The sequence below is a fragment of the Acipenser ruthenus genome, chromosome 17, assembly GCF_902713425.1.
Source record: "Acipenser ruthenus chromosome 17, fAciRut3.2 maternal haplotype, whole genome shotgun sequence".
Classification (NCBI taxonomy): domain Eukaryota; kingdom Metazoa; phylum Chordata; class Actinopteri; order Acipenseriformes; family Acipenseridae; genus Acipenser; species Acipenser ruthenus.
This window is the reverse complement of record NC_081205.1, coordinates 11,625,211-11,641,917: the sequence shown is the minus strand read 5'-3', so window position 1 is coordinate 11,641,917 and position 16,707 is coordinate 11,625,211. Positions and strand designations below refer to the sequence as shown.

Sequence of the window (16,707 nt, the reverse complement as noted above, 5' to 3'; positions counted from 1 at the left end):
AGAATCAGCTCTGCACATTGTACTGCATTCCTCCATATCCCTGTATGAATCAGCTCTCTGCACACTGCACTGCATTCCTCCATATCCCTGCCTGAATCAGCTCTCTGCACACTGTACTGCATTCCTCTATATCCCTGCCTGAGTCAGCCCTGTGCACACTATACTGCATTCCTCCATATCCCTACCTGAATCAGCTCTGCACACTGTACTGCATTCCTCCATATCCCTGCCTGAATCAGCTCTGCACACTGTACTGCATTCTATATCCCTGCCTGAATCAGCTCTGCACACTGTACTGCATTCCTCCATATCCCTGCCTGAATCAGCTACCTGCACACTGTACTGCATTCCTCCATATCCCTGCCTGAATCAGCTCTGCACACTGTACTGCATTCCTCCATATCCCTGCCTGAATCAGCTCTGCACACTGTACTGCATTCCTCCATATCCCTGCCTGAATCAGCTCTCTGCACACGGTACTGCATTCCTCAATGTCCCTGCCTGAATCAGCTCTCTGCACACTATACTGCATTCCTCCATATTGCTTCCTAAATCAGCTCTGCACACGGTACTGCATTCCTCCATATTCCTGCCTGAATCAGATCTCTGCACACTGTACTGCATTCCATCATATCCCTGCCTGAATCAGCTCTCTGCACACTGTACTGCATTCCTCCATATCCCTGCCTGCATCAGCTCTCTGCACACTGTACTGCATTCCTCCATATCCCTGCAAAGGGTAAATATTTTAACTTCTAACTGAAATGAAAGCTTAACAAAAAACACCTCTATGAATCTGTGCTATACGATGAAAACATGAATAAAATCAGACATTGGTCTAATTAGTTTGTTATAAGGCTATGATTTTGATGCAGTACTTTTTAGTTCATTTTACTGGCAAGGTGCGGCAAAAAAAACAAGAATTCACGGAAAGTTGTCCAAATGTAGGTTTAGCTACATCAACATACACAAGAGCTTTTAAATAGTACACCAGAACCAATAATATAAAGACTTGCTTTTGACTGCTGGCAAGTTTAAATGTTACTTTAGAGTACAAAACTTTACCGTACAGACTTCAGACTCCGACATCATTTCTGGTAAGAGTCGAGGGTCTCAGTGTGACAAATGTTTGAAATTCTCCCTTTCGGGTTCCCTGTTGGTTGAGAGGACGGATGTACCAACGATGTCGCTTTTAAAACCTCTTGATAAGAGGTACAAACAGCACATTTACTTTAAATGTAAATGTATCCAATTTTGCGAATGCAATCTGTATTTTAAGTGTGAACAACAGCTGTGACCACTTTGCGCAGTCAAAAGTGCTGCGACACGACGCGTCCCGTACAGCAAATAGTGAAGCTGCACAGCTTGTAGTTGATTCACCTGCGATAGAAGGAATCTACGTAAGGAATTGATCATTTGACATATACTGGACTATACATTAGGTACATTTCTAACGAGATCACACTGATGTAGAACATATTTCTATATTTAAGTTAAATTATTTTCCTTACCACACTAAAGGAAAAAGAGTTTATATCACTTTTTAAAACGCAGAAACATGTACACTGACATACATTGTATTATTTGATCTGAAATACAAGTTACACAATTAATAAATAAAATCTAAAATAAAAAAAAAACAACCACGAAGGGACTCGAACCCTCAATCTTCTGATTCGAAGTCATACGCCTTATCCATTAGGCCACGCGGTCTTTCACCGAAAGCGAGCGTTTACGTAAATACTTTACTCTATAATTAGCGTAGTTTGTTCATAACGAAGCAAACAAATACAGCACTACCACAGTCCCAAAGAGGTACGGAATTAAAAAAGCAGCCAGTAGCCCCGCCCATACCCTAAAGCTATGTGCTTACCCAATTGGCGCTGCCTCTTGTCTGTTATTTTCCTATTGCTGAGTGATGCCCCGCCCCTCGTACTCAGGGCACAAATGGAATTGACTGACGCTTCTGTGAAGTAATGGTTTTATAAACAATACATACCGGTATGTGATTGTTAATATGAAATATATATAAAAGCGGCTGAAATGCAAACTGACAAAAAAAATCTAGCAGAGGATGGTTTCGATCCATCGACCTCTGGGTTATGGGCCCAGCACGCTTCCGCTGCGCCACTCTGCTTTTGCTCAGTTGTCAAATGTTTAATAAGATACTGTTAAATTAATTAATATAATCGACTATTTGTTACTATTTAATCATTGCGGTTAACGTTACTTTAGGGTGGTAAAGTTAAATTACCTTTACCAGACACCGTGTTTAAATGGTTACTGACGCTAACCATGTTGAAATATATGTTTATTCATTTTTAGGAATAATAGCTGAAGAGAGGGGAAACGTCTGGAAAGTTTATTATAAAACAGTCGTGAGAAAAAAACATACACGTTACACCCCAGATGGGACTCGAACCCACAATCCCTGGCTTAGGAGGCCAGTGCCTGATCCATTAGGCCACTGGGGCTCCTAAAGAAAATGTCATTCTTGTTCATATTTGTGTGCCTGACTATCGCTAAATACAGAATGAAAGGTAACCCAAAAAAAATTATTAACGCTTTACCTTTTTACCTGTACTGTACTCTGCAAGCTTTTTACGGTCACCTCGGATTTTTCAGTACAGGTTGCAAAAGCAGACAAAAGCAAATAAAAGTATTTCTGAGGGTTTTATACTTTAGATTTTATGGCTAAAAGGTGCCATCCCACAACTTTGCATTGAATTTAAGAGTATTTAACGAAATGAGAAACGTCAGTTCGATGAAACACTTTTTAATAACTTAAGAATAATAATGCACTAAAACGAAGGTCCCACCGAGATTTGAACTCGGATCGCTGGATTCAGAGTCCAGAGTGCTAACCATTACACCATGGAACCCATATTTACGCCTTGGCCACGTTACTGTAATAAATGCATCATTTTATTATTCGCTTTTTTTTTTTTTTTTTTTTGTGTGTGTAAGCGTTTCTACTGCGATTGTTTTAATTAGCACTAATCTTGGACTACCTTTCACAGGGTAACATTACACAGTCCAAGATTGGTTTTAATCGGGCTGTGAAAGCAGCCGAATATGTTTACAATGACTTGGATCCGGGAATCCAGAACTTTAAAAACTGTAATAAGTCCAGACTAGTTTGGAAAAGCTTGTCTTCGTTCAGAATGTATCACAATCCCCCATCCTTCACTGCTATGACATAATAGTGTTGCATTGAATTACTACTTTTTATAAAGCATGTTATTGTGAAGCATGTTTACTGACGTGCACCTTTTGTTTTTGTGTAGATCGCCTCACCATTACCTACTGTCGAAGCAGTGGCCCTGTGGGCCAGAATGTTAATAAAGGTATGGAAATGGAAGTCTTTGTTAAAATATTCACAAGCATGTTTAATGTACAGGGTGATCAGGAGCACTGTTGTGGGGAAGCATTCTCCACAGAGTTAACTAGACAGGCAACAACATCACAGGTTATAGAGAGTCAGCTACTGTTGTGTTATAGTACATTTTTCACATTTTGTTCTAGTAAACACACAAGCTGAAGTCCGGTTCCACATACAAACAGCTGATTGGATTCCTGAAGATGTGCGACAAAAGATTATTTCTCAGGTAACATCAATACTAAGATTACATATTCACTGGAGCTGACTGCTAATAACATTGAAGAAATGTGAAAGTTAACTAACAGCTGGTGTGTAAAGGGTACATATTTTAACTTCTAACTGAAATGAAAGCTTAACAAAAAACACCTCTATGAATCTGTGCTATACGATGAAAACATGAATAAAATCAGACATTGGTCTAATTAGTTTGTTATAAGGCTATGATTTTGATGCAGTACTTTTTAGTTCGTTTTACTGGCAAGGTGCGGCAAAAAAACAAGAATTCACGGAAAGTTGTCCAAATGTAGGTTTAGCTACATCAACATACACATGAGCTTTTAAATAGTACACCAGAACCAATAATATAAAGACTTGCTTTTGACTGCTGGCAAGTTTAAATGTTACTTTAGAGTACAAAACTTTACCGTACAGACTTGAGACTCCAACATCATTTCTGGTCAGAGTCGAGGGTCTCAGTGCGACAAATGTTTGAAATTCTCCCTTTCGGGTTTCCCTGTTGGTTGAGAAGACGGATGTACCAACGATGTCGCTTTTAAAACCTCTTGATAAGAGCTACAAACTCAGCACATTTACTTTAAATGTATCCAATTTTGCGAATGCAATCTGTATTTAAAGTGTGAACAACAGCTGTGACCACTTTGCGCAGTCAAAAGTGCTGCGACACGACGCGTCCCGTACAGCAAATAGTGAAGCTGCACAGCTTGTAGTTGATTCATCTGCGATAGAAGAAATCTACGTAAGGAATTGATCATTTGACATATACTGGACTATACATTAGGTACATTTCTAACGAGATCACACTGATGTAGAACATATTTCTATATTTAAGTTAAATTATTTTCCTTACCACACTAAAGGAAAAAGAGTTTATATCACTTTTTAAAACGCAGAAACATGTACACTGACTTACATTGTATTATTTGATCTGAAATACAAGTTACACAATTAATAAATAAAATCTAAAATAAAAAACCGACCACGAAGGGACTCGAACCCTCAATCTTCTGATTCGAAGTCAGACGCCTTATCCATTAGGCCACGCGGTCTTTCACCGAAAGAGAGCGTTTACGTAAATACTTTCATCTATAATTAGCGTAGTTTGTACTACAGTATCAACGAAATATGTTTTCATAACAAAGCAAACAAGTACAGAACTACCACAGTCCCAAAGAGGTACGGTATTAAAAAAGCAGCCAGTAGCCCCGCCCATACCCTAAAGCTATGTGCTTACCCAATTGGCGCTGCCTCTTGTCTGTTATTTTCCTATTGCTGAGTGATGCCCCGCCCCTCGTACTCAGGGCACAAATGGAATTGACTGACGCTTCTGTGAAGTAATGGTTTTATAAACAATACATACCGGTATGTGATTGTTAATATGAAATATATATTAAAGCGGCTGAAATACAAACTGACAAAAAAAAGCTAGCAGAGGATGGTTTCGATCCATCGACCTCTGGGTTATGGGCCCAGCACGCTTCCGCTGCGCCACTCTGCTTTTGCTCAGTTGTCAAATGTTTAATAAGATACTGTTAAATTAATTAATATAATGGACTACTATTTAATCATTAGCGGTTAACGTTACTTTAGGGTGGTAAGGTTAAATTGCCTTTACCAGACACCGTGTTTAAATGGTTACTGACGCTAACCATGTTGAAATATATGTTTATTTATTTTGATGAATAATAGCTGAAGAGAGGGGAAACGTCTGGAAAGTTTATTATAAAACAGTCGTGAGAAAAAAACATACACGTTACACCCCAGATGGGACTCGAAACCACAATCCCTGGCTTAGGAGGCCAGTGCCTGATCCATTAGGCCACTGGGGCTCCTAAAGAAAATGTCATTCTTGTTCATATTTGTGTGCCTGACTATCGCTAAATACAGAATGAAAGGTAACCCAAAAAAAATTATTAACGCTTTACCTTTTTACCTGTACTGTACTCTGCAAGCTTTTTACGGTCACCTCGGATTTTTCAGTACAGGTTGCAAAAGCAGACAAAAGCAAATAAAAGTATTTCTGAGGGTTTTATACTTTAGATTTTATGGCTAAAAGGTGCCATCCCACAACTTTGCAGTGAATTTAAGAGTATTTAATGAACTGAGAAACGTCAGTTCGATGAAACACTTTTTAATAACTTAAGAATAATAATGCACTAAAACGAAGGTCCCACCGAGATTTGAACTCGGATCGCTGGATTCAGAGTCCAGAGTGCTAACCATTACACCATGGAACCCACATTTACGCCTTGGCCACGTAACTGTAATAAATACATCTTTTTTTTTTTTTTTTTTTTTTTTTTTTTTTTTTGTAAGCGTTTCTACTGCGATTGTTTTAATTAGCACTAATCTTGGACTACCTTACCCAGGGTAACATTACGCAGTCCAAGATTGGTTTTAATCGGGCTGTGAAAGCAGCCGAATATGTTTACAATGACTTGGATCCGGGAATCCAGAGCTTTAAAAACTGTAATAAGTCCAGACTAGTTTGGAAAAGCTTGTCTTCGTTCAGACTGTATCACAATCCCCCATCCTTCACTGCTATGACATAATAGTGTTGCATTGAATTACTACTTTTTATAAAGCATGTTATTGTGAAGCATGTTTACTGACGTGCACCTTTTGTTTTTGTGTAGATCTCCTCACCATTACCTACTGTCGAAGCAGTGGCCCTGGAGGCCAGAATGTTAATAAAGGTATGGAAATGGAAGTCTTTGTTAAAATATTCACAAGCATGTTTAATGTACAGGGTGATCAGGAGCACTGTTGTGGGGAAGCATTCTCCACAGAGTTAACTAGACAGGCAACAACATCACAGGTTACAGAGAGTCAGCTACTGTTGTGTTATAGTACGTTTTTCGCATTTTGTTCTAGTAAACACACAAGCTGAAGTCCGGTTCCACATACAAACAGCTGGTTGGATTCCTGAAGATGCGCGACAAAAGATTATTTCTCAGGTAACATCAATACTAAGATTACATATTCACTGGAGCTGACTGCTAATAACATTGAAGAAATGTGAAAGTTAACTAACAGCTGGTGTGTAAAGGGTAAATATTTTAACTTCTAACTGAAATGAAAGCTTAACAAAAAACACCTATATGAATCTGTGCTATACGATGAAAACATGAATAAAATCAGACATTGGTCTAATTAGTTTGTTATAAGGCTATGATTTTGATGCAGTACTTTTTAGTTCGTTTTACTGGCAAGGTGCGGCAAAAAAACAAGAATTCACGGAAAGTTGTCCAAATGTAGGTTTAGCTACATCAACATACACAAGAGCTTTTAAATAGTACACCAGAACCAATAATATAGACTTGCTTTTGACTGCTGGCAAGTTTAAATGTTACTTTAGAGTACAAAACTTTACCGTCCAGACTTCAGACTCCGACATAATTTCTGGTCAGAGTCGAGGGTCTCAGTGCGACAAATGTTTGAAATTCTCCCTTTCGGGTTCCCTGTTGGTTGAGAGGACGGATGTACCAACGATGTCGCTTTTAAAACCTCTTGATAAGAGGTACAAACTCAGCACATTTACTTTAAATGTAAATGTATCCAATTTTGCGAATGCAATCTGTATTTAAAGTGTGAACAACAGCTGTGACCACTTTGCGCAGTCAAAAGTGCTGCGACACGACGCGTCCTGTACAGCAAATAGTGAAGCTTCACAGCTTGTAGTTGATTCACCTGCGATAGAAGGAATCTACGTAAGGAATTGATCATTTGACATATACTGGACTATACATTAGGTACATTTCTAACGAGATCACACTGATGTAGAACATATTTCTATATTTAAGTTAAATTATTTTCCTTACCACACCAAAGGAAAAGAGCCTATATCACTTTTTAAAACGCAGAAACATGTACACTGACTTACATTGTATTATTTGATCTGAAATACAAGTTACACAATTAATAAATAAAATCTAAAATAAACAAACGACCACGAAGGGACTCGAACCCTCAATCTTCTGATTCGAAGTCAGACGCCTTATCCATTAGGCCACGCGGTCTTTCACCGAAAGAGAGCGTTTACGTAAATACTTTCATCTATAATTAGCGTAGTTTGTACTACAGTATCAACGAAATATGTTTTCATAACAAAGCAAACAAGTACAGAACTACCACAGTCCCAAAGAGGTACGGTATTAAAAAAGCAGCCAGTAGCCCCGCCCATACCCTAAAGTTATGTGCTTACCCAATTGGCGCTGCCTCTTGTCTGTTATTTTCCTATTGCTGAGTGATGCCCCGCCCCTCGTACTCAGGGCACAAATGGAATTGACTGACGCTTCTGTGAAGTAATGGTTTTATAAACAATACATAGCGGTATGTGATTGTTAATATGAAATATATATTAAAGCGGCTGAAATACAAACTGACAAAAAAAAGCTAGCAGAGGATGGTTTCGATCCATCGACCTCTGGGTTATGGGCCCAGCACGCTTCCGCTGCGCCACTCTGCTTTTGCTCAGTTGTCAAATGTTTAATAAGATACTGTTAAATTAATTAATATAATGGACTACTATTTAATCATTAGCGGTTAACGTTACTTTAGGGTGGTAAGGTTAAATTGCCTTTACCAGACACCGTGTTTAAATGCTTACTGACGCTAACCATGTTGAAATATATGTTTATTTATTTTGATGAATAATAGCTGAAGAGAGGGGAAACGTCTGGAAAGTTTATTATAAAACAGTCGTGAGAAAAAAACACATACACGATACACCCCAGATGGGACTCGAACCCACAATCCCTGGCTTAGGAGGCCAGTGCCTTATCCATTAGGCCACTGGGGCTCCTAAAGAAAATGCCGTTCTTGCTCATATTTGTGTGCCAGACTATCGCTAAATACAGAATGGAAGGTAACCCAAAAAAAAACTTATTAACGCTTTACCTTTTTACCTGTACTGTACTCTGCAAGCTTTTTATGGTCACCTCGGATTTTTCAGTACAGGTTGCAAAAGCAGACAAAAGCAAATAAAAGTATTTCTGAGGGTTTTATACTTTAGATTTTATGGCTAAAAGGTGCCATCCCACAACTTTGCAGTGAATTTCTCAGCATTTATTATGATAGAAACGTCAGTTCGACGAAACACTTTTTAATAACTTAAGAATAATAATGCACTGAAACGAAGGTCCCACCGAGATTTGAACTCGGATCGCTGGATTCAGAGTCCAGAGTGCTAACCATTACACCATGGAACCCACATTTACGCCTTGGCCACGTAACTGTAATAAATACATCTTTTTTTTTTTTTTTTTTTTTTTTTTTTTTTTGTAAGCGTTTCTACTGCGATTGTTTTAATTAGCACTAATCTTGGACTACCTTACCCAGGGTAACATTACGCAGTCCAAGATTGGTTTTAATCGGGCTGTGAAAGCAGCCGAATATGTTTACAATGACTTGGATCCGGGAATCCAGAGCTTTAAAAACTGTAATAAGTCCAGACTAGTTTGGAAAAGCTTGTCTTCGTTCAGACTGTATCACATTCCCCCATCCTTCACTGCTATGACATAATAGTGTTGCATTGAATAACTACTTTTTATAAAGCATGTTATTGTGAAGCATGTTTACTGACGTGCACCTTTTGTTTTTGTGTAGATCGCCTCACCATTACCTGCTGTCGAAGCAGTGGCCCTGGAGGCCAGAATGTTAATAAAGGTATGGAAATGGAAGTCTTTGTTAAAATATTCACAAGCATGTTTAATGTACAGGGTGATCAGGAGCACTGTTGTGGGGAAGCATTCTCCACAGAGTTAACTAGACAGGCAACAACATCACAGGTTACAGAGAGTCAGCTACTGTTGTGTTATAGTACATTTTTCGCATTTTGTTCTAGTAAACACACAAGCTGAAGTCCGGTTCCACATACAAACAGCTGATTGGATTCCTGAAGATGCGCGACAAAAGATTATTTCTCAGGTAACATCAATACTAAGATTACATATTCACTGGAGCTGACTGCTAATAACATTGAAGAAATGTGAAAGTTAACTAACAGCTGGTGTGTAAAGGGTAAATATTTTAACTTCTAACTGAAATGAAAGCTTAACAAAAAACACCTCTATGAATCTGTGCTATACGATGAAAACATGAATAAAATCAGACATTGGTCTAATTAGTTTGTTATAAGGCTATGATTTTGATGCAGTACTTTTTAGTTCGTTTTACTGGCAAGGTGCGGCAAAAAAACAAGAATTCACGGAAAGTTGTCCAAATGTAGGTTTAGCTACATCAACATACACAAGAGCTTTTAAATAGTACACCAGAACCAATAATATAAAGACTTGCTTTTGACTGCTGGCAAGTTTAAATGTTACTTTAGAGTACAAAACTTTACCGTCCAGACTTCAGACTCCGACATCATTTCTGGTCAGAGTCGAGGGTCTCAGTGCGACAAATGTTTGAAATTCTCCCTTTCGGGTTCCCTGTTGGTTGAGAGGACGGATGTACCAACGATGTCGCTTTTAAAACCTCTTGATAAGAGGTACAAACTCAGCACATTTACTTTAAATGTAAATGTATCCAATTTTGCGAATGCAATCTGTATTTAAAGTGTGAACAACAGCTGTGACCACTTTGCGCAGTCAAAAGTGCTGCGACACGACGCGTCCCGTACAGCAAATAGTGAAGCTGCACAGCTTGTAGTTGATTCACCTGCGATAGAAGGAATCTACGTAAGGAATTGATCATTTGACATATACTGGACTATACATTAGGTACATTTCTAACGAGATCACACTGATGTAGAACATATTTCTATATTTAAGTTAAATTATTTTCCTTACCACACCAAAGGAAAAGAGCCTATATCACTTTTTAAAACGCAGAAACATGTACACTGACTTACATTGTATTATTTGATCTGAAATACAAGTTACACAATTAATAAATAAAATCTAAAATAAAAAAAACGACCACGAAGGGACTCGAACCCTCAATCTTCTGATTCGAAGTCAGACGCCTTATCCATTAGGCCACGCGGTCTTTCACCGAAAGTGAGCGTTTACGTAAATACTTTCATCTATAATTAGCGTAGTTTGTACTACAGTATCAACGAAATATGTTTTCATAACAAAGCAAACAAGTACAGAACTACCACAGTCCCAAAGAGGTACGGTATTAAAAAAGCAGCCAGTAGCCCCGCCCATACCCTAAAGCTATGTGCTTACCCAATTGGCGCTGCCTCTTGTCTGTTATTTTCCTATTGCTGAGTGATGCCCCGCCCCTCGTACTCAGGGCACAAATGGAATTGACTGACGCTTCTGTGAAGTAATGGTTTTATAAACAATACATACCGGTATGTGATTGTTAATATGAAATATATATTAAAGCGGCTGAAATACAAACTGACAAAAAAAATCTAGCAGAGGATGGTTTCGATCCATCGACCTCTGGGTTATGGGCCCAGCACGCTTCCGCTGCGCCACTCTGCTTTTGCTCAGTTGTCAAATGTTTAATAAGATACTGTTAAATTAATTAATATAATGGACTACTATTTAATCATTAGCGGTTAACGTTACTTTAGGGTGGTAAGGTTAAATTGCCTTTACCAGACACCGTGTTTAAATGGTTACTGACGCTAACCATGTTGAAATATATGTTTATTTATTTTGATGAATAATAGCTGAAGAGAGGGGAAACGTCTGGAAAGTTTATTATAAAACAGTCGTGTGAAAAAAAAACATACACGTTACACCCCAGATGGGACTCGAACCCACAATCCCTGGCTTAGGAGGCCAGTGCCTTGTGCCTTATCCATTAGGCCACTGGGGCTCCTAAAGAAAATGCCGTTCTTGCTCATATTTGTGTGCCAGACTATCGCTAAATACAGAATGGAAGGTAACCCAAAAAAAAAAATTATTAACGCTTTACCTTTTTACCTGTACTGTACTCTGCAAGCTTTTTATGGTCACCTCGGATTTTTCAGTAGAGGTTGCAAAAGCAGACAAAAGCAAATAAAAGTATTTCTGAGGGTTTTATACTTTAGATTTTATGGCTAAAAGGTGCCATCCCACAACTTTGCAGTGAATTTCTCAGCATTTATTATGATAGAAACGTCAGTTCGACGAAACACTTTTTAATAACTTAAGAATAATAATGCACTGAAACGAAGGTCCCACCGAGATTTGAACTCGGATCGCTGGATTCAGAGTCCAGAGTGCTAACCATTACACCATGGAACCCACATTTACGCCTTGGCCACGTAACTGTAATAAATACATCTTTTTTTTTTTGTTTTTTTTTTTTTTTTTTTTTGTAAGCGTTTCTACTGCGATTGTTTTAATTAGCACTAATCTTGGACTACCTTACCCAGGGTAACATTACGCAGTCCAAGATTGGTTTTAATCGGGCTGTGAAAGCAGCCGAATATGTTTACAATGACTTGGATCCGGGAATCCAGAGCTTTAAAAACTGTAATAAGTCCAGACTAGTTTGGAAAAGCTTGTCTTCGTTCAGACTGTATCACAATCCCCCATCCTTCACTGCTATGACATAATAGTGTTGCATTGAATTACTACTTTTTATAAAGCATGTTATTGTGAAGCATGTTTACTGACGTGCACCTTTTGTTTTTGTGTAGATCTCCTCACCATTACCTACTGTCGAAGCAGTGGCCCTGGAGGCCAGAATGTTAATAAAGGTATGGAAATGGAAGTCTTTGTTAAAATATTCACAAGCATGTTTAATGTACAGGGTGATCAGGAGCACTGTTGTGGGGAAGCATTCTCCACAGAGTTAACTAGACAGGCAACAACATCACAGGTTACAGAGAGTCAGCTACTGTTGTGTTATAGTACATTTTTCGCATTTTGTTCTAGTAAACACACAAGCTGAAGTCCGGTTCCACATACAAACAGCTGATTGGATTCCTGAAGATGTGCGACAAAAGATTATTTCTCAGGTAACATCAATACTAAGATTACATATTCACTGGAGCTGACTGCTAATAACATTGAAGAAATGTGAAAGTTAACTAACAGCTAGTGTGTAAAGGGTAAATATTTTAACTTCTAACTGAAATGAAAGCTTAACAAAAAACACCTCTATGAATCTGTGCTATACGATGAAAACATGAATAAAATCAGACATTGGTCTAATTAGTTTGTTATAAGGCTATGATTTTGATGCAGTACTTTTTAGTTCGTTTTACTGGCAAGGTGCGGCAAAAAAACAAGAATTCACGGAAAGTTGTCCAAATGTAGGTTTAGCTACATCAACATACACAAGAGCTTTTAAATAGTACACCAGAACCAATAATATAAAGACTTGCTTTTGACTGCTGGCAAGTTTAAATGTTACTTTAGAGTACAAAACTTTACCGTCCAGACTTCAGACTCCGACATCATTTCTGGTCAGAGTCGAGGGTCTCAGTGCGACAAATGTTTGAAATTCTCCCTTTCGGGTTCCCTGTTGGTTGAGAGGACGGATGTACCAACGATGTCGCTTTTAAAACCTCTTGATAAGAGGTACAAACTCAGCACATTTACTTTAAATGTAAATGTATCCAATTTTGCGAATGCAATCTGTATTTAAAGTGTGAACAACAGCTGTGACCACTTTGCGCAGTCAAAAGTGCTGCGACACGACGCGTCCCGTACAGCAAATAGTGAAGCTGCACAGCTTGTAGTTGATTCACCTGCGATAGAAGGAATCTACGTAAGGAATTGATCATTTGACATATACTGGACTATACATTAGGTACATTTCTAACGAGATCACACTGATGTAGAACATATTTCTATATTTAAGTTGGAGCAGTGTGGAGCAGCAGTGTGGAGTAGTGGTTAGGGCTCTGGACTCTTGACCGGAGGGTTTTGGGTTCAATCCCCAGTGGGGGACACTGCTGTTGTACCCTTGAGCAAGGTACTTTACCTAGATTGCTCCAGTAAAAACCCAACTGTATAAATGGGTAATTGTATGTAAAAATAGTGTGATATCTGTATAATGTGATATTTTGTAACAATTGTAAGTCGCCCTGGATAAGAGCGTCTGCTAAGAAATGAATAATAATAATAAATTATTTTCCTTACCACACTAAAGGAAAAGAGCCTATATCACTTTTTAAAACGCAGAAACATGTACACTGACTTACATTGTATTATTTGATCTGAAATACAAGTTACACAATTAATAAATGAAATCTAAAATAAAAAAAACGATCACGAAGGGACTCGAACCCTCAATATTCTGATTCGAAGTCAAACGCCTTATCCATTAGGCCACGCGGTCTTTCACCAAAAGAGAGCGTTTAGTAAATACTTTCATCTATAATTAGCGTAGTTTGTACTACAGTATCAACGAAATATGTTTTCATAACAAAGCAAACAAGTACAGAACTACCACAGTCCCAAAGAGGTACGGTATTAAAAAAGCAGCCAGTAGCCCCGCCCATACCCTAAAGCTATGTGCTTACCCAATTGGCGCTGCCTCTTGTCTGTTATTTTCCTATTGCTGAGTGATGCCCCGCCCCTCGTACTCAGGGCACAAATGGAATTGACTGACGCTTCTGTGAAGTAATGGTTTTATAAACAATACATACCGGTATGTGATTGTTAATATGAAATATATATTAAAGCGGCTGAAATACAAACTGACAAAAAAAAGCTAGCAGAGGATGGTTTCGATCCATCGACCTCTGGGTTATGGGCCCAGCACGCTTCCGCTGCGCCACTCTGCTTTTGCTCAGTTGTCAAATGTTTAATAAGATACTGTTAAATTAATTAATATAATGGACTACTATTTAATCATTAGCGGTTAACGTTACTTTAGGGTGGTAAGGTTAAATTGCCTTTACCAGACACCGTGTTTAAATGGTTACTGACGCTAACCATGTTGAAATATATGTTTATTTATTTTGATGAATAATAGCTGAAGAGAGGGGAAACGTCTGGAAAGTTTATTATAAAACAGTCGTGTGAAAAAAAAACATACACGTTACACCCCAGATGGGACTCGAACCCACAATCCCAGGCTTAGGAGGCCAGGCCACTGGGGTTCCTAAAGAAAATGCCGTTCTTGCTCATATTTGTGTGCCAGACTATCGCTAAATACAGAATGGAAGAACCCAAAAAAAAAAAATTATTAACGCTTTACCTTTTTACCTGTACTGTACTCTGCAAGCTTTTTATGGTCACCTCGGATTTTTCAGTACAGGTTGCAAAAGCAGACAAAAGCAAATAAAAGTATTTCTGAGGGTTTTATACTTTAGATTTTATGGCTAAAAGGTGCCATCCCACAACTTTGCAGTGAATTTCTCAGCATTTATTATGATAGAAACGTCAGTTCGACGAAACACTTTTTAATAACTTAAGAATAATAATGCACTGAAACGAAGGTCCCACCGAGATTTGAACTCGGATCGCTGGATTCAGAGTCCAGAGTGCTAACCATTACACCATGGAACCCATATTTACGCCTTGGCCACGTAACTGTAATAAATACATCATTTTATTATTATTCTTTGTTGTTGTTGTTGTTGTGTGTGTAAGAGTTTCTACTGCGATTGTTTAATTAGCACTAATCTTGGACTACCTTACCCAGGGTAACATTACGCAGTCCAAGATTGGTTTTAATCGGGCTGTGAAAGCAGCCGAATATGTTTACAATGACTTGGATCCGGGAATCCAGAGCTTTAAAAACTGTAATACGTCCAGACTAGTTTGGAAAAGCTTGTCTTCGTTCAGACTGTATCACAATCCCCCATCCTTCACTGCTATGACATAATAGTGTTGCATTGAATTACTACTTTTTATAAAGCATGTTATTGTGAAGCATGTTTACTGACGTGCACCTTTTGTTTTTGTGTAGATCGCCTCACCATTACCTACTGTCGAAGCAGTGGCCCTGGAGGCCAGAATTTTAATAAAGGTATGGAAATGGAAGTCTTTGTTAAAATATTCACAAGCATGTTTAATGTACAGGGTGATCAGGAGCACTGTTGTGGGGAAGCATTCTCCACAGAGTTAACTAGACAGGCAACAACATCACAGGTTACAGAGTCAGCTACTGTTGTGTTATAGTACATTTTTCACATTTTGTTCTAGTAAACACACAAGCTGAAGTCCGGTTCCACATACAAACAGCTGATTGGATTCCTGAAGATGTGCGACAAAAGATTCTTTCTCAGGTAACATCAATACTAAGATTACATATTCACTGGAGCTGACTGCTAATAACATTGAAGAAATGTGAAAGTTAACTAACAGCTGGTGTGTAAAGGGTAAATATTTTAACTTCTAACTGAAATGAAAGCTTAACAAAAAACACCTCTATGAATCTGTGCTATACGATGAAAACATGAATAAAATCAGACATTGGTCTAATTAGTTTGTTATAAGGCTATGATTTTGATGCAGTACTTTTTAGTTCGTTTTACTGGCAAGGTGCGGCAAAAAAACAAGAATTCACGGAAAGTTGTCCAAATGTAGGTTTAGCTACATCAACATACACAAGAGCTTTTAAATAGTACACCAGAACCAATAATATAAAGACTTGCTTTTGACTGCTGGCAAGTTTAAATGTTACTTTAGAGTACAAAACTTTACCGTCCAGACTTCAGACTCCGACATCATTTCTGGTCAGAGTCGAGGGTCTCAGTGCGACAAATGTTTGAAATTCTCCCTTTCGGGTTCCCTGTTGGTTGAGAGGACGGATGTACCAACGATGTCGCTTTTAAAACCTCTTGATAAGAGGTACAAACTCAGCACATTTACTTTAAATGTAAATGTATCCAATTTTGCGAATGCAATCTGTATTTAAAGTGTGAACAACAGCTGTGACCACTTTGCGCAGTCAAAAGTGCTGCGACACGACGCGTCCTGTACAGCAAATAGTGAAGCTTCACAGCTTGTAGTTGATTCACCTGCGATAGAAGGAATCTACGTAAGGAATTGATCATTTGACATATACTGGACTATACATTAGGTACATTTCTAACGAGATCACACTGATGTAGAACATATTTCTATATTTAAGTTAAATTATTTTCCTTACCACACCAAAGGAAAAGAGCCTATATCACTTTTTAAAACGCAGAAACATGTACACTGACTTACATTGTATTATTTGATCTGAAATAC

General features: G+C 38.4%; 13 non-coding genes across 13 annotated transcripts; all 13 read right to left on the bottom strand.

Annotated features, from left to right (window-relative positions):
• Positions 1 to 1,640: 1,640 nt before the first annotated feature.
• On the bottom strand, positions 1,641 to 1,713 carry trnar-ucg (transfer RNA arginine (anticodon UCG)). Its single transcript has one exon. It is a non-coding gene; the product is annotated as a tRNA-Arg (tRNA).
• Positions 1,714 to 2,401: 688 nt separating this feature from the next.
• trnar-ccu (transfer RNA arginine (anticodon CCU)) lies at positions 2,402 to 2,474 on the bottom strand. The gene has a single exon. It is a non-coding gene; the product is annotated as a tRNA-Arg (tRNA).
• Positions 2,475 to 2,810: 336 nt separating this feature from the next.
• trnaq-cug (transfer RNA glutamine (anticodon CUG)) lies at positions 2,811 to 2,882 on the bottom strand. The gene has a single exon. It is a non-coding gene; the product is annotated as a tRNA-Gln (tRNA).
• Positions 2,883 to 4,595: 1,713 nt separating this feature from the next.
• Positions 4,596 to 4,668, bottom strand: trnar-ucg (transfer RNA arginine (anticodon UCG)). Its single transcript has one exon. It is a non-coding gene; the product is annotated as a tRNA-Arg (tRNA).
• A 1,116-nt stretch (positions 4,669 to 5,784) lies between these two features.
• On the bottom strand, positions 5,785 to 5,856 carry trnaq-cug (transfer RNA glutamine (anticodon CUG)). Its single transcript has one exon. It is a non-coding gene; the product is annotated as a tRNA-Gln (tRNA).
• A 1,709-nt stretch (positions 5,857 to 7,565) lies between these two features.
• trnar-ucg (transfer RNA arginine (anticodon UCG)) lies at positions 7,566 to 7,638 on the bottom strand. The gene has a single exon. It is a non-coding gene; the product is annotated as a tRNA-Arg (tRNA).
• Positions 7,639 to 8,347: 709 nt separating this feature from the next.
• Positions 8,348 to 8,420, bottom strand: trnar-ccu (transfer RNA arginine (anticodon CCU)). The gene has a single exon. It is a non-coding gene; the product is annotated as a tRNA-Arg (tRNA).
• Positions 8,421 to 8,757: 337 nt separating this feature from the next.
• On the bottom strand, positions 8,758 to 8,829 carry trnaq-cug (transfer RNA glutamine (anticodon CUG)). The gene has a single exon. It is a non-coding gene; the product is annotated as a tRNA-Gln (tRNA).
• Positions 8,830 to 10,539: 1,710 nt separating this feature from the next.
• On the bottom strand, positions 10,540 to 10,612 carry trnar-ucg (transfer RNA arginine (anticodon UCG)). Its single transcript has one exon. It is a non-coding gene; the product is annotated as a tRNA-Arg (tRNA).
• A 709-nt stretch (positions 10,613 to 11,321) lies between these two features.
• trnar-ccu (transfer RNA arginine (anticodon CCU)) lies at positions 11,322 to 11,401 on the bottom strand. The gene has a single exon. It is a non-coding gene; the product is annotated as a tRNA-Arg (tRNA).
• Positions 11,402 to 11,739: 338 nt separating this feature from the next.
• trnaq-cug (transfer RNA glutamine (anticodon CUG)) lies at positions 11,740 to 11,811 on the bottom strand. Its single transcript has one exon. It is a non-coding gene; the product is annotated as a tRNA-Gln (tRNA).
• Positions 11,812 to 13,785: 1,974 nt separating this feature from the next.
• Positions 13,786 to 13,858, bottom strand: trnar-ucg (transfer RNA arginine (anticodon UCG)). The gene has a single exon. It is a non-coding gene; the product is annotated as a tRNA-Arg (tRNA).
• A 1,103-nt stretch (positions 13,859 to 14,961) lies between these two features.
• On the bottom strand, positions 14,962 to 15,033 carry trnaq-cug (transfer RNA glutamine (anticodon CUG)). Its single transcript has one exon. It is a non-coding gene; the product is annotated as a tRNA-Gln (tRNA).
• Between the last annotated feature and the right edge of the window lie 1,674 nt (positions 15,034 to 16,707).